A 21,049-nucleotide genomic window follows, 5' to 3' on the forward strand; every position below is an offset into this window, starting at 1 on the left:
ATGGCAGAAGGTCAAGCTCTGGTCTAGCTGACCCAGTTCTTTCAATCACAATGGCCAGCATTGCTCACTCTATTCCCCTTTTCACCAGAAGAAGCTCTGGGGCTTGACCACACCACTATCTCAAGTAGATCAGCAAACTAGGTTCCAACCTAAGACCATGAGTCTATGGACTCAGACAGTAGTTGTCTACAAGACCTTCAGTGAACGTAGACACTTGAAAAAGCAGGGCCAGTCCTATCATTAGGCAGAGTGAGGCAGATTAGTCAAGTGGTGGATGTTGGGGAGTCTGGAGCAGGAGTGAGATGGTGGACGACAGTGTTGCTTGTGCCATGAGGCTGATTCTGTGCTACCCTGCTGCCCTCAGGAGTGATGAGGCATCCTGCTTAAACAAACCTGTTAGCACCTCTTGTGGTACTTTAGGACGATGACAAGCTTGTCAATATACTTTCTTACAGGTTCATGCCCTCATCCACCCTCAGGAAGGGGTGAACTTACAACGTCTGTTTTCTCTTTTAGGTAAGATAATGCAAACCTTCCATCCTTTAGAGTCTGATAGTCTTTAACAATAAAACTGATGCTTCCCATCACTAATAAAATAACAACAACAACCTGTAAGAAAAAATCTGCTATATAAAGATTTGCTGGAAAAACAGATTTGCTTCTAACAATATTGTACTCCACAATTTGCACAATTTGCTTCAGTCATTTCCTTAAATTTGTTGCATTGACCACATGCTTTATGATAATATTTGCATGGAGTGGATATGTTCATTGTAATTATTTGAGAGACTTTTATATGTATTTATATAACCTGATTCTAATAGCCTAATGAGAAGCATGTTTACACAGTCCGGATTCAAGAATAATATTCAGGTTATACAAATGCTATTGCCTATTTGCTTATAGAAAGCAGACAACACAATGAAACTCAACTTAAAAGTAGTCCGTAAGTTTCAAAACTCTAATATTATGTATTAAGAATGATTGTTTCATTTTTTAGGTTTTTATTTTGCAGGATTCTTAGATATTTTAGTTCTAATACTTTGCATGGAACATATAAAAAGTACCTGGAGCTTTTAAAATTCAAAGAGTGATAGGCAGATAGCCTGGAAAGATTACATATAACATATTCTGAGATTGAAAGTGTTTCAGACTCCATTTTCTTTTTTTATAGTTGTCTACTCTGGAATCAATCCTGACAAATTGACTTTAAATGTAGCAGATGTATCCACACAAATGTAAATGTGAAGTCAAAATTAGATTTTTATTATGCAGAAGTGTCCTGTCTGAGCCTGAATAATATTGCTGTAGGATCTGTCTGCAGCTCTAGCATTTGGGCTGTGATCCTCTGCAGTTATATGGGAGTAAGTTCCACTGAACACATTTCTTTTTATTATTATTATAATATTTATTTATTTATTTATATATACATACATACCCCGCCCATCTGTCTGGGTTTCCCCAGCCACTCTGGGAGGTTCCCAACAGAATATTAAAAACACAATAAAACACCAAACATTAAAAACTTCCCTAAACAGGGCTGCCTTCGGATGTCTTCTATTTTATTTTATTTTATAATATTTTTATTAGAGTTTTCACAAAAATGACAACAATATATAAGGAAAAAAGAAAAAAGACACAAAAAAGAAAAAAAAGAAAAAAGAAACAAATACAGCAACAATTCTCATATCACTTCACATGGTATAATGGGACCTCCTCGGGTTTCTCTCCCTGTGGTTCTTTAACACATTTATAGTTAGCAAATTCTAAATCATTTTAATCACCTTACATAACCTTATTTTCTTCCTTTCATATCACACAATCCTAAATTCCACAGTTTATTTACAACTTAATTTCTGATCTAATATGTTACTTTAGCATATTTTTTTAAATACAGTTTAAAATCTTTCCATTCTTGTTCCATCGCTTCCTCTCCCTGGTTGTGGATTCTTCCGGTCATCTCAGCCAGTTCCATAAACTCCATCATCTTCATCTGCCAGTCGTCGATCGTTGGTAGTGTTTGTAGTTTCCAGTTCTTGGCAATCAAAAGTCTCGCTGCTGTCGTAGCATACATAAAAAAATATACATTCTTCTTTGGAATCTCCTTCCCTACATTGCCCACTAGAAATGCTTCTGGTTTCTTAACGAATGTGTTTTTCAACACTTTCTTGAGTTCATTATAAATCTTGTTCCAGAAGTCATTCACTAGAGGACATGTCCACCACATGTGGTAAAATGAACCTACTTCTTTCTTACATCTCCAACATTTGTTATCATGGTTGTGATATATCTTTGCTAATTTTACTGGTGTAAGATACCATCTATACATCATCTTCATTAAATTTTCCTTTAATAAACTACTCGCAGTAAATTTAATATTCTCATGCCACAATTTTTCCCATTCCTCAATCATAATATTATGACCAACATCCTTTGCCCACAAAATCATGACATTCTTTGTTTGTTCCTCTTTCCACTGAACACATTTCTAAGTAAACATACATAGGATCGCATGGTAAATGTTTTATGACTACAATCTCATCTATGGGTCCTACAAAATTCAATGGAGCTGAACCCCAAGTATAGAATCATAGAATTGTAGAGCTGGAAGGGACCCTGAAGGTCAGGCATCCCCAAACCTCGGCCCTCCAGATGTTTTGGGCTACAATTCCCATCATCCCTGACCACTGGTCCTCTTAGGTAGGGATCATGGGAGTTGTAGGCCAAAACATCTGGAGGGCCGAAGTTTGGGGATGCCTGCTGAAGGTCATCTAGTCCAAATCTAGTAATTTAAAAAGTTTTAGGTTAAGATTTTCAAGTAGTCTTTTTCTACATGCTGTTGTTATTTGATAGCATCCTGCAAAACCTCAGATGCATTGTATAAAAGCAAAATGTCTTACACAATGAACAATCACTAGTGTGTGTGTTACAGGACTTGGAGTGTGATCAAGCTAACATGGTCTTATAAACTGCTTGCTGAACTTGTAGATAAGAATCCTGGTTCAGCTTTGTACTAAATTTTTGAGGTGTTCACCAACCAGAAGTCCATCTGAGTTTGCTTTGTCCCCCTGGCCTCAAAATAATGGCTATAGCTTCCTCATCCCTTTAAATAGAAGTGGATAAAATTTGCAGGCATGCCATCACTTACCTGGGACTAACCCCCACCAGCCTCAGTAGGACTTCCCTTTGACTAGAAGTATATAGGGCTGTGCAGCCAGAGTTCTCTTTCTCATTTTATGAGCAACATTTGAGAAACTTGCTAACCTAAGGTACTGCAGACAGGCACATACATAAAAAGGGAATTAATTTCAAAGTATGAGTAAGTATCATGTATGGTTCAGAGTGAAGCGGGTGACCCTCAGGGCCCTCTAAGACTTCACGAAACACAAGGCTTGGTGAAAACAAAGAACTCCATGTTTAAGATTCCATTAAGCTTTCACCTTGAAAGCTGAAATTCTCTTTTATCAAGAAATATACCATTCTGTTCTTTATACTCCCTTCTAACCCCATTGTGTGCTTAATTATAGCAAATTAACATTCCGGTTTCTTTGTGTGCAAGAAACAGACAGTAATACATCGCAGACAATAGAAATATTCTCTCTTCCATTTCTGAAGCGTCTTCTTTTCTTATTCCAATCTTTCCTCACTGCAGCTTTTTAATACTACAGGGCATCCTACATTGCATGTGGGATGCTATTATCAAGGTCAAAAGATAGCTGAAGGAATTTATCACGATGCTGCAGAGGGGATGTGAATCCTGGCAAGACTTTCCTATTTTCTTGCTCTATTGTTAAAATGCAATTTGCATGCTGGCAACATAACTCAGAGAAAATGATACTTAACTCATATTCTATGGTAAAAAAAAAATCTCTGGAGATGAAAGAAAAAGAAGTAAAGAAAGCTAAATAGACAGAAAGGCTGCGATCCTATATACATTTACCCTGGAGCAAGTTCCACTGAACTCAATGGGACTGACTTCTGAGTAGACAGGTGTGGGACTGCACACTCTCAAGTGGAAGGACAAGGTGAAAAGGACACCTATTAATTCAAAGCATTGTTTCAATGATTATTCAAGTAAAAATTCAGGGCTGTGTCTATTTAAGCATGTGACAAACAGAGAAGATGACGAATGGTGGAAAAACCAAACTCTGGAGTAGCTGCAAACCAATTATTTGCACTGTAAATGTCAGAATAATTAAAATATCAATTAATGCTTCTCTAGTTGAGACAGTCCACCTGTAGTTCATCCATTACATAAGGCACATGTAGTGCGTGGTGTGTGTGTAACACAAAGATTTATGCACTGAGCCTAGGGCTTGCTGATCAGAAGGTCGGCGGTTCGAATCCCTGTGACGGGGTGAGCTCCCGTTGCTTGGTCCCAGCTCCTGCCAACCTAGCAGTTCGAAAGCACGTCAAAATGCAAGTAGATAAATAGAAACCGCTACAGCGGGAAGGTAAACGGCGTTTCCATGTGCTGCTCTGGTTTCCCAGAAGCGGCTTTGTCATGCTGGCCACATGACCTGGAAGCTATACGCCGGCTCCCTCGGCCAATAATGCGAGATGAGCGCGCAACCCCAGAGTCGGTCACGACTGGACCTAATGGTCAGGGGTCCCTTTACCTTTACCTTTACCTTTACCTTTATGCTCAGAAAAAAAGCCAAATGTTACCAAGGTAACCCAAATTCTGTAGTACGAAGGAAGGATGAGACTTCTATATATATGTATTTAGAATGTGGGTGTAAAGCAGTTTCACAGAATTGATTCTGCATATTCATGACTTCCCCCTCAACTATATGCACACATACAGAGAGAGACATGAGGTTGTGGTGACTGGTAAACACAAACTGTTATCCATTATGATTGGAAAAAGAAACCTTGGTCTGCAAGCACGCTAAAGAAAATACAATTATAGTTTGAATCCAGCAATCTTCTGCTATCTAGAACACCCAAAGTGTGGGTTTCCTGGGTATCATATCAAAATTCAAATAATGTTATCTTCTTCACAGGTGTCAAATAGACTCAGCAATTCTGTCTTATTAGTCATATAGATATTTACTATGTACTTATACCATAAAGATATTTATTATGTACCATACTTATACATAAATTGTTTTATATATTCTATAGTATACGTATGTTGCATAACAGAGATTTATTTCTGCTTCACTTTGCTTGCCAAATGATGACACATTAGCTTTGTTATCCAACAGCACCATGAATTCCTCTGTGAATCTCATTCCTCCTTGGAAACCTAGCAATGGATCACTAAACCTTGGCTAATGTAGAATTGCAGCCTTAAAAGCATATGCCAGCTTTCCCCATCCGGGTGCTCTTAAGATGTTGTTGAATTGTAACTCCAAACCAGCAAGGCCAATGGTCAGGGATGATGGGAGTTGTAGTCCAACAGCTTCTGGAAGACCACAGCCTCCCCACCCATTTGTTGTTGTTGTTGTTTAGTCGTTTAGTTGTGTCCGACTCTTCGTGACCCCATGGACCAGAGCACGCCAGGCACTCCTGTCTTCCACTGCCTCCCGCAGTTTGGTCAGAATCATGTTTGCAGCTTCGAGAACACAGTCCAGCCTTCTCGTTCTCTGTCATCCCCTTCTCCTAGTGCCCTCAATCTTTCCCAACATCAGGGTCATTTCCAGGGAGTCTTCTCTTCTCATGAGGTGGCCAAAGTATTGGAGCCTCAGCTTCAGGATCTGTCCTTCCAGTGAGCACTCAGGGCTGATTTCCTTCAGAATGGATAGGTTTAATCTTCTTGCAGTCCATGGGACTCTCAAGAGTCTCCTCCAGCACCATATTTCAAAAGCATCAATTCTTTGGCAATCAGCCTTCTTTATGGTCCAGCTCTCACTTCCATACATCACTACTGGGGAAACCATAGCTTTAACTATATGGACCTTTGTCGGCAAGGTGATGTCTCTGCTTTTTAAGATGCTCTCTAGGTTTGTCACTGTTTTTCTCCCAAGAAGCAGGCGTCTTTTAATTTCATAACTGCTGTCACCATCAGCAGTGATCATGGAACCCAAGAAAGTAAAATCTCTCACTGCCTTCATTTCTTCCCCTTCTATTTGACAGGAGGTGATGGGACCAGTGGCCATGATCTTAGTTTTTTTGATGTTGGGCTTCAGACCATATTTTGCGCTGTCCTCTTTCACTCTCTTTAAGAGGTTCTTTAATTCCTCCTCACTTTCTGTCACCAGAGTTGTGTCTTCAGCATATCTGAGGTTGCTGATATTTCTTCCGGCAATATCCCCACCATCCATAGTGTACATTTTTTCATAGCCATGAAAATGGAAAAAAGAGTCTTACCTTATGTAAAGCAGACTTTACCTAACAGAGCCGGTCTTCTGTTGTATGCTCCTTTCCCCTCGGCCATGCCTGTAGGTCCACCTACCTGCTCTGGGGTCAGGCGGCATTGTGGGATTGCGCCTCCTGCCCTTGGCTGGATCTGATGAGGGGGTGATTGTCTTAGGGCTTTCCTAGATGGGCCTGCACACCAGGCAGGGAAGTTGGATTGCAGCCTGCCCACAAATTAGCCAATTTGCTGGCTTTAGTGGGCACTGTAAAGGGATAATGTCATAGCAAAAGCAGACAGAATATCTCCAAGGTTAAGCACTTCCAAGCCTGACTGATATTAACAAGAGATAACTGAGCATTTGTTCAACTCTTCCACAGAAACCAGTATGAGGTTAAATGTTCTTTTGTTATTGGATCGTGCCTGTTTTTATTTCAAAGCTTAAGCATAAATATAAGGAAACAGCATCTACAAAAAGAGTTTGAATGCTGGTTCGAAAAGAGAAAGCCAAAAATGAAAACGCACTACTTCTGTACATTTAACTGGGATGACTCATGCTCACTCAAGATAATGACCTGAGATAGGAAAACAACCCCGTTTTTTGCTCATGCATTACCCTTTTGATAATATGAACATTATTGTTAGTTCATGGATAATAGAGATATCTACTTGCCTTGCCCTCTTGATGGGGAAATTTCGTTGAAGAAAGCACAGGATAAAAATGAAAAAGCAATAACCGATGGTAATGGCATCCCATTTTACTAAAGCAGAAAAGTTACATTACACACACACACACACACACACACACACACACACACACACACACACACACCACTGCTGCCATAATCTGCTTCCTTCACCTCAAACCAAATGACTTTTTAAAGTCTGACATTTCTTCAAGGGAACTGATTCCCTCGATGTGTCTTCTGAACAAATGATTATGATCTGAGTCCCATGTAATTCAGAAGCTGCTTCCAAAGCTTAATCTAATAACTTCTGATTAAATACTTCCTGCCAGTAAGCCTACTTCTGAAGTAATGTGGCCCTCATTTCGTTGGACAATTAAACACATGCCACACCAACATTGTGGCACTGGGGCAAGTGTGATTCCATCACATTCAAAATGATTTGTGAATTTTTGGTATGTGCCAGAGGAAACAATGACTAGCATAAGGCAAGGAAGACCAAAAATGTTTGCTCTGAACCAATTCTTACTCATTGAGGTAGTTGATTCTAAGAAATAATCCATGTTTCACCAACACTTTCACTTGTAATGAAATGAAGAAAGGTTTTCAGATCTTAATAAACCTTTAATATAACATCTCTTTTCTAATGTTGTATGTGAAGGATGGAGAACTTGTCACCCTCCAGTTGTTGTCCCATGATCCCTGGCCATTGGTCATGCTGGCAAGGGCTGATGGGAGTTGTAGTCCAACTTTGTCTGAAGGGTGCTTGGTTGTGGAAGAATGATATATGCTTTTAAGGCTGCCATTCTACATCACTAGGCAGGGGCGTACCCAGGATCAAAATTAGGGGGGGCAAGGGGCGGGAGGGGAGGGGCCACAGTGGGAATGTGGGCGGGGCTACGTGGCCTGCGCCTCCCAGCTCTTCCGAGGAGGCGGCCCCAGGCTCCCGCTCCCGGCGCGAAGCTCCAGAGTCGTGCGGGGAACGCCAGCTTGTGGCTGCCTCCTCCGCGCTTCCCAGCTCTTCCAAGGAGGCGGCCCCAGGCTCTCGTTCCCGGCGTGAAGCTCCAGAGGCGCGCGGGGAACGCGAGCCTGTGGCTGCCTCCTCTGTGCCTCCCAGGTCTTCCGAGGAGGCGGCCCCAGGCTCCCGTTCCCAGCGCAAAGCTCCAGAGGCACGCCGGGAACGCGAGCCTGTGGCTGCCTCCGCTTACGCTCCCCGCTCCCGCTTAGCGCTCCTCCGCTTACGCTCCCCGCGCGCCTCTGGAGCTTCGCGCCGGGAGCGGGAGCCTGGGGCTGCCACGCTGCACCCCTCAGCCTTTTGCTTCTAGGGGGGCAATTGCCCCCTCCTGCCCCCCTGCCTACGCCCATGTCACTAGCCAAGCACAGAGGGTTAAGCAATCCATTGGTAGGTTTCTAGGCAGGAAAGTGATTCACCGAGAAGCTCATGGTGCTTTTGGGTGACAAATCTAATGTGTCATCATTTGGCAAGCAAAGTGAAACAGAAATAAATCTCTGTCATGAAACATAAGTATACTATAGAATGTATAAAACAATTTATGTGTAGCTTAAGTACATTGTAAATATATTTATGATTAATAACAAAGAGTCTATGAAACTACTCAACAGCTGTGAAAATTAAACTATTTGAATTTTGATGTGATGCTATCAAGATATAGCTGGAGAATTAGGACATGCTATATGGAAAATTGAAGGAAAGTCAAAGCAGTAAATTTTATACCTTGGCTAAATCTCACAAGAAGATTCCTGGACTTCTAGAACCTTCCCAGTGATGTGCTATGCACACGTCAGCAACAGCATTGCAACTCTTCGGGAGCCACATTTAGAGTCATATAATTGTAAAGATGGAATGGACTGTGAGGGTCATAATTTCAGTGGGATGCAATAACAGGTAAATATGCTTAAGATAAACAATCGCGGGGATTGCCACATATACCTCAAATATGCATGCTTGTGAGTACAACAGCGTGTGAGGATTTCTCCTCGTCCCTTGAGCAAGCAGATGATCAATGCAGGAGGGAAGTGTTGTTGTTGTTTTTAGAAAATGCCACATCTTCCTACATAAGTGGAAAGCAGAAAGGTTTCATGAGTATGCAGGGATTGAAGCAGTCAGCTGCTATACTCACAGATCCTGTATCAGGGTGCCATCTGCCCCTAGAAGCTGTTCTGCAGAATGCTGGCTATTTCCCCAACCCCATTTCACAGCAGTCTCTTGTTCATAATATGAAGGTGTTCCCTGCATGCAAGCCTGCTTCCACACATTGATTGACCTTGGATGGATCAGGGCCAGCATGCATTTAAAAGCACAATATTTCACATCCATTCCAAAGATTGTACTATAGCATCAATCTGGCTGTGAATAAAATGCCAATCTTCATGATATCGAAAAAGGCAAATCTCATTCCAGTTCCTCTTTAAGAGCAATCTGCTGGAAGGGATGATGCATAAAATGGAACAGGAGGGATAGGGTTGACTTATGGCTAAACCACAAAGTAGGTTTATGTATTTGTTAAAATATGTGAATGGGTTGCAATTCTGTAACTCAGGTTTTGCCAACATTGTTTGGCAAACACAGATTATGGTGGATCCAACTCCCAGGAGTCCCAGCCAGCATGACCAAGGGATGCTGGAAGTTGCAGTCCAACAACATCTGGAGGGCAACACATTGTCTCCCTCTGTAAGACAATGTGAGAATGTAAAGTTAGCAGAAAATAAGTTCTAGAACTAAAGTAAATTATGAATGGTCATATCCATTTAAATGGATGAAACTGAAATTCAGTTTCAAAAATGAAACTGAAATACAACAACAAACAACAACAACAATTTATTATTTATACCCCGCCCATCTGGCTGGGTTTCCCCAGCCACTCTGGGCGACTTCCAATGAAATATTAAAATACAATGGTCTGTTAAACATTAAAAGCTTCCCTAAACAGGGCTGCCTTGAGATGTCTTCTAAAAGTCTGGTAGATGTTTTTCTCTTTCTTTGACATCTGGTGGGAGGGTGTTCCACAGGGTGGGTGCCACTACTGAGAAGGCCCTCTGCCTTGTTCCCTGTAACTTGGCTTCTCACAGCAAGGGAACTGCCAGAAGGCCCTTGGCGCTAGACCTCAGCATCTGGGCAGAACAATGAGGGTGGAGACACTCCTTCAGGTATACTGGACCGAGGCCGTTTAGGGCAACTCGTGGTTAGCAACTTATCCAATCATATTCATAATTCCCTAAACCTCTTTATGTCTTGGCAGTATGATCTCAGCCAAACAAAAACAAAAAACAAAAATCTATCTACATCGATGGTACTGTGTGTAGAGTTATCAGATATCTATTCAGTTGTTTGTAATAAAATGTAGAGTTCTTTCCAAGCTCTCTCCATATTAGGTTTGGCAGTATTACAAATCAAGGTAATGTACTGTTGGCATCAATCAGATGAATTATGTCTTTCCTTATAGAAATGTGTAGATGATTTATAAACGGACAAGACCATTTTAGATCACTCAAATATCAAAGCCAACCCCCGATGTTATTAAAATGTTGGATTTGTCTTTGATCATTGTATAGGTTTCCTCTGATACATGATCACTAAAACTGTCACGTCTGCTTTGTTGAGGGCAATCTTGATATATTGGCGATGATTTCCTTATCAATTGTCACAAATAAACAAATTGTGTAAACAGTATACTATAGAAAGCATAGTGGTCTAGCAATGTCCCCCATTTATGCAATGAAAAGATTGCTCATACGGTTTTGTCTCAATACTCCTTGAATGACTGGCTTGAACTGGAACAGTTTAGGGCAGTAGCAGCCAGTGGGAAGGGTCCATTCCATGCACCTGCCCTCCTGACAGTGGATCCACTGCCTCTTAGAGAAGTGGGGGCCAAGGCAATGGGAATAATAATATTGTGCAGATGCACCAACAGAGCCAATCCACTGTCAGAACCTCTGGTGCTTGACTTTGCTCCTCCTGGCCAGTTGCTATGGCTTCAAGGAGAGAAGGAGCTGAATTGAGCTTGGCTCTCTGCTGTGATGTCAGAGAGGACCCTACACGTCCGCCTCCTCCACTCAGCAGACACGTAGAATGGTTGTCAATATACAAAAACTGCAGGAAGGGAGGAGCCGAATGAAGCTGGATTTGGTGCCCATCCGGTGGGATGGGCCCTGCTCCCCTTCTTCCCTGGCCTCCTTCTCCTCCAGTGTCGTATCACCTCCTACTCTCCATCCTTTTCAGCGCAGCAATTAATGCATTGCCTTTCCTTGTTCATACTTCTATTTTAATAGTGCATCCTCTGTTTTTATTTAATCTCACCTTTTCATACGTTGTACAACATCAAATGCTGAAAACAGCATGCCTGAGCAAACAAGCCGGCGGTAGAGTTGCTCTTTTATTCCCTTCTTTATCATTCAATATAATCCTCTGCATACAGATTAACTTTGTTTGCACAGCATTTAGTTTTGCTCTACCTGCTTGGAAGAGGAAACACTAAATGCTTCAACAAATGGATTACAAGGTCATGCAGTTTCAAGCAGCTTTTTTAAGTACCTCACCACTATCTGTTGAAAAATCTGCATTGGAATGTTGGACTGTAGAGTGAGAAGATATTTTCATAGGTTGCTCACTGCTCTGGGATGCATGCTAGATGTACAGAATCATTGTGAGACCATGCACAAGGTTCCTTGGAGTTCCACTCTAATAGTATAACCCTACTTTACCATTTTGTTGTAAAGAAACTGTTCAAGATAGGCCTCATATATGTATCCACGGCATTGGGAAGCAATGCTTTGCATACACTCAAATTATTTCCGATTTGGGGTCTGATTCAAATCTGCTAAACCTGAAGCTCTCTTTCCCACTGACTCCATTAGATATATTGAGAAATCTAAAACGTGCTATCAGGGTTTCTCCCCCACCCCACCCCATGCAGAAATGGATGAAAATTGCCGGCAAAGGAGCCCCCCCCCAGTGATTAAGCCTGCTAGGCTGCATGAAGATCTATCCAGGCCTTTTATGGTTGCAATTCCACAGAGAAAACGTATACGCTATCAGAAATTAAGAAGAAAGGCTACAATACAAACCACATTTACCAAGGGGGTAAGCCCCACTGAATACAGTGAGACTTACCTCCAAGGAAACGTTGTTGTTGCTGATCTTGTTAGTAGTAGGAGGAGGGGGAGAAGTATTCATTATATTTGTTACTCAGCCTTCATCATGAGATCCCAGTGTGGTTGGCCATATTTTAAAAATACAGGTAGAATTCAAAGCAACACTTGTCTAATTCAACAATCTCCCTTCTCCATACAAATCCAGTGTGTTCTGTTTTTGATCAGCTTGACCGCCCCAGATCTGATTTAGGGGTATGTGGAGGGAGGTGGGAAAGTCCCATTGCACTAAAAGGATTTCTTATTCTGGTCCCCACTTACACAATTATTTAGTTGAATCTGGACCAGAAGATTAAAATCAATTGGAATCAATTGAACTTATTTGACTACAAAAAAATATGCACACATCAAAAACTTTCTGATATCTCTCTTTACATAAGTTGCAATAGCTAGTTGACTGTTTTAAATCTTATGACATGGCAATTCTTTGTGTCATCAGTTTGTTAAAATTAGTTTCTCCCCATGGAGTATTTTTAATTAAGTATTTTTTGTGACTGGTAATATGTGTGTGTGCATTTTTATTAAACTATATTTATTATTAGTATGGTTGCACTGCAGCCCATGTTTATCTCTGAGTACTTACTAATATTCTTTATCAGGTCCCTTTAGCTGAGAGATAAGGTATATATATATATATATATCTATATCTATCTATCTATCTATCTATCTATCTATCTATCTATCTATCTATATTAGAGTAGCCTGTTTATTGGAGTCTCCTTTTGTAAAGGGCTTCCTAATCCCCTCTTGCCATCTTTAAATTCCTAGGTGTATTTGCATTGGAATAAAACACCCAGTCCAAGTGCATATAGAGTCCGGAAACTGCCATAGCCAGGAAATCATGGTGCACAGGATAGCCTCAAAAAGAGAGGTGAGGCACAGGAAATAATGGCATGGAACCCACTATGACTGAACCAGTCATACTCCCCTAAATTCACCTCTGATGTGATTTTGGGGGTGTCTGCTTGGTGATTCTATTTTTATTAAGCAGCCCAAAAGCATCAACCTAGGTTATCCTGTATGTTGTACTTTTTACACTATAAAGGGACCCCTGACCATTAGGTCCAGTCAGGGATGACTCTGGGATTGCGGTGCTCATCTCGCTTTACTGGCCAAGGGAGCCGGCGTACAGCTTCCGGGTCATGTGGCCAGCATGACAAAGCCACTTCAGGCAAACCAGAGCAGCGCACGGAAACACTGTTTACCTTCCCGCCAGAGTGGTACCTATTTATCTACTTGCACTTCGTGCTTTCGAACTGCTAGGTTGGTTCAGCTATTATATGGAATGGAGTGTGAGAGGCAGGGGGCACCAAATTTTGGCATCACACAGGGTGCTGTTTAAATTTGAGACCACACATTTTGAAAGCCCATTGTTTCAAAGAGTTCAAAATGGTGCTGACTTCATAGTTTCCAGTCCATGCCCTTCAGCCAATTAGGTCTAGGCAAGTCAGAAACAACAACATGTTATGGAATATGCAGAAATGGTGAAACTTACTGGAAGAATAAGAAATCAAGATAAACTTTTAATAAAAGAATGGAAATGGTTTATTGACTATTTACAGAAAAATTGTAAACAGATAAGAACATTGGCAGGATTATTGTAATAACCTGCAGTTTTATAAGAATACATATTTAAAGTAGATGAATAAATGAACAAATTAAGTTAATTTGGATATGCAGAAGATATTAAAAATAAATTTAAGGAACTGCAGAAAGAGGGGGAAGGAAGCCAAGTTTCGAAATGTTAAAATGATTGTAAAATTAGTGAAATGTATAAACCTGAAATGCATAAATAAAAAAGAAACTACAACATGTATCAGAGTTGCGAAGTAACAAAGCTTATATATAATTAAAGGGGAACTTCTAGGGAGGATAGAGTTACTAACTAGGGCAGTCGGGAAATTCCTGCCATCCAGGGCAACAGAGAAATACAATTAAAAAAACCAACTTTTTTCTTACTTAAAAAAAAGTTTTTAGCATTTTAAAATAAAATGTCATCATCAGGTCAAGTGAACCGAGGACATTCACATGTTTGCTTGGTAGAGAACTCTGAATTCTTTTTCTTTCTTTCTTTTTTATAATATTTTTATTGGTTTTATAATAACAAAAAACGAAAACATAAAAAAGAAAAAAAGATACACTCTGTATTCTTATTTCTTAACTCTACAGACTTCCTCACATCACCCTTTTGAGCTCATTTTTTTGCTATTTAAATTTTGCAGTTTCCAAATATCTTAATTTAACATCATACCTCATATTTTATACCTTGATTCTTAATTCTTACACCTTTATCTCTACAAAGAATCTTCTTAATTTCTCTCCTATAATGTCATAATTCTCTTAACTTTTATAGAATTTCAAAACCATTATTCCCTACCCAAAAATATCCATACCTCCTTTCCTATATATTCTTCTTTAATCCCTTCTTTAAACTAGTTCATCCCGCGTTCCCCTTGGAATCGGTGTCTCCAGAAATTTCAGCTAGCTTCTTAAAAACTTTCCAGGTTCAGACCGTCTTTATCCACTCAATTAAAATAATTCAATATTCCACCTTCACCCCACTCTTACTCTGTCCCAATCCATCCCTTGCTCATCCCGCTTCTCCCCCTGCTGCACTCCCAACTTTTTATCTTCAATCTCATTTTCTTTCTGGCCCCAACCTACATCCTTCCCTCCCCCTCTCACTGGGATGGCAACCTTTCTGATTTTCCCTTTTTGGGGGGAACTTTCAAATCAAGTCCAATCCCTGTTCCTCCCCTCCCACCGGTGGAACAGTGATTTTCTTCTCTTCTTCTTCTTCTTCTTCTTCTTCTTCTTCTTCTTCTTCTTCTTCTTCTTCCTCCTCCTCTTCTTCTTCCTTATATTTTTCACAGTTTAAATCTCCTGGTTCAAAATTCAGTTCTGTTGGAGAACTCTAAATTCTTTTTCTATCTGACAACATTTCAGGCAAGGTCTATATTATTGCTCAGGATCTTTTCACATCGTGCAAACCAACTGGCCATTCAAGCAGGCAGGAAGTGATGAGAAGTTCAAAAGAAGCTCAAACTGTGAGCAACAAGCTGCTTTGGCCTCTCATTGCCAAATATTAAATATAATATAATTTTTTTTTGGGGGGGGAGCATCACTCCAGATGTCGTTGGAGTATAATGTCCATCAACCTCAACCAGCATGGCCACTGACCAGGGATGATGGGAGTTGCAGTCCAATGATATTTGGAAATTCACGGGTTAGCTGCCCTTGATCTATCACCTAAATAATTGAAGCTTTTTCTTCTGAGATGTTAGGCCAGTTTAGGGTATTTGAATTTTCTCTATGTGGAATAGCTTCAAGGATGAGACCTTGTGAAGGGAATAAATCTGGCACAGCTCATCCACAGACACTGACATCAATTTGTGGAAAGAAGGCAGCTGGGGGAAAAAAAGGACTGCGACATTTATTCCTATTAGCATTTGGAACCCATATCTAAACATCTGCTCTCTTATTGGCCTTGTATTGGAAATATGGGTACTGAAAAATAATTTCTGCTAAAATATAATAAGTTAATATTTCAGAGCATAGCCCAGTTCACACTGATAATTGCGGCCGTTTCTAATAAAATATGCTGGATCTCTTCTTGCTAAAATGGCAGAAATAGATCATGTATACTGACTTGCAATTAAATTCAAAGTTAGTTCAATCTGCTATTATATCATGGGAAACTTGCCCTTAAAACTTCCCGGTTTTGAAAAGAAAACTGCTACAGCCATCTTCACTAATGCAGCCCTCATCGAGCAATTTACAGGTGTCAGCATTTTAACTGATGAGTCACGAGCTTTAAATGTTCAGCAAAAACATTAACATCTGATAGATGTGTAAGAAATTGCTCTCACTGTACTTGCCTCATTATTTAAAAATAGACTTGAAAAGACTCATCTCCCAGTGGAGATGTATCTCATGAACTTCTGAAAGCCTTGGTATTGCTCCCCAAAGTCCAACTTAATATACAGATATTTTCCATTTAATTTTCCCCCAGTTATAATGATTACCCCTCCCCCCATTTTCTTGTGTAATTTTAAAAGTAATAAGTATCCACGAAACCAATAAAACTGATTTACATGAAATGGAAAACAAGGCTAGATATTCAACAGTGTACAATAACCATAGCTGCCAAGTTTTCCCTTTTCTCGCGAGGAAGCCTATTTCAGCATAAGGGAAAATCCCTTAAAATAAGGGATAACTTGGCAGCTATGACAATAACAAATCAATAGTTCTGTGCGGACAGATCTAAAGCAGTCTGGAAGGACATGCCCATACACCTAGCAAATCATAACACTGTATATTCTAAGACTCATAGTCTGTGTAGGTGGGTAACTGTTTTTCTGCCTGCTCCAGAGATTTACCACATCTTTCTTTCTGCAGCCAAATTGAGCATGATATCAGTTTGAAGAAAGAATGTATTCTCTGTAGTCTGCAGTGATTGCTGTGGGTATTCCACCGGATGTTCCCGGTACAGTAGCATTCTTTCCAAGAAGGCAGAAACTGATGGTGAAGGAAGATTTTTTTATTTGTTTGTTTGTTTTCTTTTTTAGGAGAGCATGACAGCCATGCATATAATAGGTGCATGTGTGTGGCTGAGCTAGAACTGGGCATGGACTAGATTGTTGAACAGGATCAGTTTATATTTGACCATTTATAAAGGTTGTCTTAAAGTTCATCCACACATTTCATCTTACAACAAAACAAACCCTCCAAACCTAGTGGCTAAGTCAACGACGTGGTTAAAACAATGAGATATGAGCCAGAAAATGCTTTGTTTATATCTCACTCTGCAAAATGCTTGGTTGTTTTCAGCACAGCAGTTCCCATTATTAAAGGGTCAAGTCTGCTTTAAGAAATGGATCATTGGCTTGTCATTTATGGGAGAGAAGTGTCACTCCAAGGAAAAACACAACAAACAAAGCTGCCATGGTGAGGTTCTTACCCTACTTTCACTATTTTGGATTCCACACAGTGCACTTTTTTGGATTTCGGCCAGTACATTTTAAAGCACTAAACTTATATACATTGGTATTTTAAAGCACTTTTATGTGGGTTACAAAGCACCAGATTTATAGCTGCCCGTGCAACAACATGTAGCCTCTTGGTGTGTGCTATAAAATAAAATAAAACAAAAACAATGATTATGAGCATTATTAAGGGCAAGTTTACACAATAATGGCTTGTTATTAAATTATGCCTTTCTTCTATCATTCACCCATGGCTTAGTTTCCTGGAAAAAGGCACCATCACATGATATGATTTAAGCTTGACATGATTAAAATACAGATAAATATAATGCTGATTTACAAGGCAGGAGCCTTGTAAATGGGAAATGGATCTGGCTTATGAACTGGATCCTGATCTCTCGCAACCCAAGGGGCATGAACACTGTGAGGAAGAGAAGCATACACACATGCAGAGACTGAATCACGTGAGAACCACTTTTTATAATTTCATCTGATTTCCCAGCAATATATGTGAACACCAGAACAGAGCCAATTGCCTGGGTTTTCCAGCTGCAGTTGGCATCATCCCCTGGCAGGCTTCTGATTGGGTGGGAAAGACTGACCTGGTCATCTCCACCATAGTCACATGGGCCATTACCATGGACAGCTCCTCCCTTGTGGCTGAGTATGTGTGTGCACATATGCATAGATGTGTGCATTTGGTAGGAGTGACCTGCTTTTCATGACCACTCAAGTGTATTTCTCTCAGGAGTCGGACTATCTATGTTGTTCATGATAAACCCTGACAAATCTTGAACTTACTGTGTATCAGAGACTAATATTTTTGCTTGTCTGTTTCACAATTCCACTCAACTTGTTTGGAAAGACTAATCTCTTTTACTTGCCTGGCTGCAAAGAACTCAAGAGACTATTTGCATTTTGCTTTGCTTTTTTTGCTTATAGCCTTCAGCTGTTGATGCTGGTGAATGCTTGGTAATTTCACTTTTGCCTGCAGTTTCCCAGCTGCTTAATGTAGATATCCAAGAGAGTGCCCATGAAGCAAAGGCAGGTTAAACTTAATTGTAAAAAACAATCAAATTACTCTTCACTTGTGTATCTTTCCATCAGCTGTGGTTTGAGGGGAAGAAAAGAAGCATTTCTGAGGTCAAGGCTACTGAATTATCTAGTTCAACATCTTATAAACTAAATTCCGCCATACAGGTGTCTTCAGAAGGTTCGGAAACTGAGCATGACAGTGTGTGTGTGTGTGTGTGTGTGTGTGTAGCTGAGTTAGAACTGGACAGGGACTAGCTTGTTGAACAGAAAAGGCTCTTAACCAAAGAATATAAGACAAGCCTGCTGGATCAGGCCAGTGATGATCCACTTAGACCAATATCTTGTTCTCAGAGGCTGACCAGATGCCTTTGGGAAACCTGCAAGCTGGACGTATGAGCAACAGCATTCTGCCTACCTCTGGTTCCTAGAAGCTCATATAATAGTAGAATCAGAATGTACTTGGCTATTTTTTTAACGCTATCATTAAGGCTGCTCTATAAGTTTAGTCCAATAGCTTAAAAATAAAATAAAAATCAGTGCAGTGGTTTGGACAATGAGCTGTGAGCCAGGAAATGCCTAGTATAGCTCTCACTCTGCAGAAACCCTTTAGGAGGCCTTAGGAAAATGAGAAGAAGAAGAAGAAGAAGAAGAAGAAGAAGAAGAAGAAGAAGAAGAAGAAGAAGAAGAAGAAGAAGAAGGAGAAGGAGAAGGAGAAGGAAGAAGAAGAAGGAAGAAGAAGGAAGAAGGAAGAAGGAAGAAGGAAGAAGGAAGAAGGAAGAAGAAGGAAGAAGAAGTGGAGGAGGGGTTTGGATTTGATATCCCGCTTTATCACTACCTGAAGGAGTCTCAAAGCGGTTAACATTCTCCTTTCCCTTCCTCCCCCACAACAAACACTCTGTGAGGTGGGTGGGGCTGAGAAACTTCAGAGAAGTGTGACTAGCCCAAGGTCACCCAGCAGCTGCATGTGGAGGAGCGGAGACACAAACCCGGTCCCCCAGATTATGAGTCTACTGCTCTTAACCACTACACCACTCATCAATCTTGGATTGCACTGTCTTGATTTACAAGAATGTGGCCAGGCTTATTGAGATACCCTTTGTGAATCTGTTTGGCACTTTGGAAATGTAATATAGCAGGAAAATGCTATATAACTCTCACAAATCTATTATTGCATCCAGAAAGTAAAATAAAAACAGATCTCAGGTTTCCTACAGGTGAACCATGGCATGGACATCTGTTTGTTTTTCCAGTAACATTAATACAGAACTTCCAGTGGACTCCACATCTCTATTCCTTACAAGTAGATATCACTCACAGTGGGGGTTTCTTTTTTCTTTTTTTAATGTGCAGCACAGAAGCTGGCTGATCAGCTCAACAACCTCCCCACAGCTCCTTCATTATCTTCTCACCAGGCAGTTGGCACAGGCTTCTCAAGTGCTCTCTGAGCTGGTTCACCACTGCTTCCAGCTGGACAGAATCATCCACTTATCTCGTTGAGAACAGTCCCTGTTCCACCGGGACTTCACCTTGCCAATACTTGCAGATTCAGTCTTATTGCAGTTTGCCCAGATAGCTGTCTTTTGCCATCAATAAAGGGACATTAAACTAGTCACAGGTTTAGCAAGCAAACAAACAAAAATCAAATAGATGCATGCATTTTAAGAAATGCTATTGAGTTAATAGGATAAACTGAAGAGACCCGCTGTACATGCCTCATTACTGAACGAGAACGGGTGCCCTAGCCTTTTTGGAGCTGAAGAGCTAACACTTAGAATTGCTTAACAGTGCCCTCAAGGAATAAAAGCTGTAATATGCAAAATTTCAAAACACAGTATTTAATACAGTGCCTCGCTTTGTTTTTATTAAAACACATTCCTCTTACTATTTCTAACTAGAAGCCTTATGCTTGGTGTGGCTTGGGAATTCTAAAAAAATCAGTGCCGTTTTTAAATTAGTGGCTAAAATGAAATGCTCAGTCTACCATCTTGGTTCAAACTGGTGCCCAGTTCTATCCAAACATAGATTAAAAACCTGGTGTTTGATCCCAGAAACCATCATGCAAGATATGGTTACAATACGTTAGGAGGTGTCCAATTGCGTAGTGAACAATTTCCCAAATGCAGTACTGTCCATTAGGAGCAAACTGGAACTATGGGAGAACAACAAATCTTGCTTGAATTACTTGGCAGCTAATTTGGCCATCCTCAATCAGACTTACTGGACAAAAATCTGACCACTTGTGATTGGGAGCCACTCAATCCATGCGCTCAACACATCAGTTCAGGTTGTGTGAAGGTCCTGTTTGGCAAAGCAAGCCCTGCATTGCAGTAGGGTGAAGTGATGTGCTTCAGGAGGCAGTACCTGAATAGTTTGGTGGGGTCATTTAAAAAGGCCTTTTCCCACGCTACACAGGCACAAGCTGTCTCTGCAAGTGATTGTGTGAAGGAATGTGAAGTTCAGTTATTGCATGCACAAGCTTCATCCTTCTCAAACATGACATGCAAGTCGCTGCTTGGGTGTAGAGTTGAACTATTGATGTACACAGGTACATAGATTGTGCACTCCTTCAATGTTATATGTATACATCCCTAAAGCATTGGCCCTAGCAGTGAGAAGGGGGGGGGGCGGCGGCATCAGTCACCCAAATGGGATGCCACAGCCCTTAACTACGCAGGTGATAAATCCCAGTCTTTCACACCTATAACAAGTGCAAGGGAGGAAATAGAAGCAGATACTGTATACATTTCAGCATGTATTTTAAAATCCTTTGACTGAAACCCAGAATCCTTTTACCAGCTTAGAACACTGATAGTAATTCTATTACCACCGCAATAGCCATCCCTTTCTAATTCTCTAGACACAATTACTGTGCA

This window comes from Zootoca vivipara, chromosome 4, assembly GCF_963506605.1.
Source record: "Zootoca vivipara chromosome 4, rZooViv1.1, whole genome shotgun sequence".
Lineage (NCBI taxonomy): Eukaryota > Metazoa > Chordata > Lepidosauria > Squamata > Lacertidae > Zootoca > Zootoca vivipara.